The following is a 3,816-nucleotide window of genomic DNA, read 5'->3' on the forward strand; positions in this document are numbered from 1 at the left end:
CGCGCTCCACTTTGATCTTGTACCCCCATGTTCGTGCGACTCGCTCTGAGCCCCCCTGGGCCGTCCAGTGGTTGCTAATCTAATCATCAAACAGAAATAAGAATGGACAGAAGTACCCTTCAGTTTAAAAGGATCTCTGTACCTAGTCTGGATGTCCCAGCCACATTTTTTTTTCTCAAATGACAGGATTTTGCTTCAACTGTGCTATGTTTCTCACAGAAAAAAGAAGTTTAATTCTGCTGTATATGTAGCCTTTCAAACGAACAGAATGCAAATAATATAGTCTCACAATGATTCCATGATAGCATATATAATAAGTTCAGCAAGGTTCTATAGAACTGCATGACAACAAATGAAGGTGAGTCTCCACCTCACTTACACAACAGAATTAAAGTGAGTCTCTACCTCACACACATAACAGAATAATAGTGAGTCTCTGCCTCATTTACACGGGACCAAAAGGAGAGTTTGCACCTCGCATACAGAACAATAAAGTGAGTCTGCACCTCACACACATAGCAATAACACGAGTTCATCACAGATCGCTTAATTTCTTCCTCTTTGGAGTCATTTTCTTCTTCTTTCCTTTTGCTGGAGACTTTGGTGGTGGAGTAGCAGCTTCAGATGTTGCTTGGCTCCTTGTGACAAGTCCAGGACTAGCTTGAGATGCAGCTTGGCTTCTTGTCACAGCTCCAGGACTGCTACAAGTGGCGACATTCTTGCTCTTGGTTGGTGTAGATGGAATCGCATTGCTAACTGAGACATCAAACCATGGAGATGGATTCTTTTCCCCCATACTTTTCCTACAAAAAGAAGCAATTAGAGATATTTTCATGTTAAAGAACCATGGTGTTATAGGTAGAAAACAACAACAAGTATTAGTTTGTACCATTTCTTTGTTCCATTTTGAGGACATCCGGCTTCTCTATGTCCTACCTCCCCGCATTTTTTTCATTTGTTCAATGATCCCTTCCTTGATCCACCTTCCCACCAACTCTTCATCCTCTCTTTTCTTGTTCTTCCAGCACCTTTTTCATTGCCTTTTGGAATTGGTGGACGCAACACAAAGCCTGTATCAACATGTGGCCACTGATTCTTGTCCGTAAGGGGCTCAATTACACCTTCATATGCTGCCCTGAATCTGCTAACTGAGTAGTACTCGTGCACATAATGCTCCATGTTCACAAAGTTGCGAGCTTGCAAAACATTTATGAAGGCTAGTGCATGGTCACAAGGCTTGCCTGTGTGCTGCCATTGCAGACATGTACACTCACGTGTGAGTGTTTTGACGACATGTCTTTCATCCCCTTTGTTAACATTTTTCACTTCTCCACTCCAATCAGCTGATGCTTTAGCTTTGAGATGTCCTAGTCCTCGAGTCTTTGCATTTAATTGGTGTATGACAAATGGCAGTATTTTCCCTACCAATTTCTCTCCAATCATTCTCCTCTTTCTAAATAGGTCCATAATCATCTCTCTAATCTTATCAGCTAGCTGAACAATCGGCAAGTCCTTGATTTCTCGCACCCAAGAATTAAAGCACTCAGCAAGATTGTTATTTATGTAGTCACACTTGATGTCAGGATTGAACATGCACCTCATCCATAACAGATTATGGTAATCCCTAAGGTAAGGATATGCTTTCTTAGATGCCTCAAACACCTTTGTCATGTGATATTGATATTCTTCCGCCCTATATGTCCTAGCAGCAGGCCACAACCATCCAAACACATCACCATGAAAATATTTCTGAAAATTATGCCACATATGCCTAAAGCACTCACGCTGCTCAGCTTGAGGGAAAACCTTTTTAACAGCATTTTCAAGACCCTTGCAAGCATCCATACAAACAGCCAGTACTGGAGGGTCCCCTATTGCCTTCTTCACTTGATTCATGAACCAAGCCCAATTATCTCCATTTTCAGACTCAATAAAGCCATACGCCACCGGGAACATCCAATTGTGACCGTCCAAAGCAGTGACTACAGCTAGCTGACCTTTCCACTTGCCATTTAAGTGAGTTGAGACTATGCTGATATATGGCCTACATCCATTCAGAAACCCATCTATGCATGGCTTGAAAGCAATAAATAGCTTGCTGAAATGTACTTCACCTTCACTTGTGGTTGTATCAATCTCTACAATACTCCCTGGAGACCTCAATTCTATCTCGGCCTTGTAGTTGTACAACATCCTGAAACTTTCTTCCCTTCTCCCATACAAGCTGGTTGTTGCCTTTTGTTTGCCTTTCCACACTGTGTGATAGTCAAGTGTGACATGATGCTCTTCCTGTAACTCTTTAAGTACCTTCACAGCACCAATGGTTGGATCTTTCTTAAGCATAGTTGCTGCCTTGTCAGCCACCCAAGATTGACTTGTCATGCTAGTCACTTCTCCACTCGTTGAACTACAAATATGCTCTGTTTGATGCTTCACAACCTACAACAAAGAATGATTCAAATCGAAAGGTCATTACAATGACAAGCAAAAAAAAGCAATATTCGAACTCTCCAAAGAAACAAAGATTATTACCATCACACAATTTTCGTCTCTCCACCAACTAGCAGTTAAGGACCATTTGCAAGGTTGGCCTATCATGGATTGACCTTTACAAAAAGCCCGAAACCTTGCCGGCTCATTTTTTTAGTGCCATATCCGAACTCTCCATTGATAGCGAACTGTTTTATAGCCTTTCTAAACGCAGCCATATCAGGATAAGGGGTCCCTATATCCATCTTTGGTTTTCGTTCATCCCACGCAATAAATGGCTCCTTTGGAGCATTATCATCAACGGCAATAATTGCCCCTTTGACATCATCCAAGTCATAATCAGGAGTAGGAGTGACAACAGGACCAAGGTTAGTTTTTCCCTCGCCCTCCTCTGTTTTCAAACCCAACAGAGCAAACATGGCTTTCTCGTCCGCCGGCTTTTCATCCGGAATCCCCTTTTCATCTCCATCATTTTCAGGTTCGATCACAAGACTTGACCAATCGACAATGGTACTAATGGTTTCTACTTCATTGCACGAGACCATCCCCGTGGTTAGGTTTGTCACACTGGATTGATTAGAATCATGCACAGACATTGCATCGATCCTATTCAATATAGACAAAAAAATCAGAAATTTCACACCAAAACTCATGCATACATCAAACCAAAACAAGGAAATATGATGTTACCTTTTCAGATCCATCACACCCCTTTGCCGATCCAACCCCTCTCACTCAAATCCCCATCTCCCTCAGTACAACAGGAAGGGGGCAATCAACAAAGAACGAGTCGGAACAGGGGGCTCAGAGCGAGTCGCACGAACATGGGGGTACAAGATCGAAGTGGAGCGCGTAGGGGGGGGGTTAAAATCAATTCTCCCCACCCGTTAAGGGCCTGTTTGGTTCCAGTAAGTCACCTGACTTATAAGTCAGGTGACTTAAAACCAGTGACTTATAAGTCACGCCTGTTTGGTTGTCATCTGACCACACCTTCCCACACCAATCCACATCATACAGGTGGTGGGACTCACGCAAAAAGGGTGACTTATAAGTTTTAAGTTGGGATGGAGCAACTTATGACTTATAAGTTGGGTCTGTTTGACAAAATAAGCCACTTTTTTCACTTTTCAACTTATAAGTTAATGACTTATTTGGAACCAAAGAGGCCATAAGCTGCCTTTTCCCTTTCTCCTTCGAGCGGAAGCACCGAGAGCGAAGAGAGAGAGACCGGCCATGGCGATTTGGACTGGAGCTCCCCCTCACTACGCGCTTGAAATTTTGGTGGTCATGCCGTGCGCGTTCTACAGTGGTGGTCGCCGAATCCCA

The sequence above is a fragment of the Triticum dicoccoides genome, chromosome 2B (assembly GCF_002162155.2).
Source record: "Triticum dicoccoides isolate Atlit2015 ecotype Zavitan chromosome 2B, WEW_v2.0, whole genome shotgun sequence".
Lineage (NCBI taxonomy): Eukaryota > Viridiplantae > Streptophyta > Magnoliopsida > Poales > Poaceae > Triticum > Triticum dicoccoides.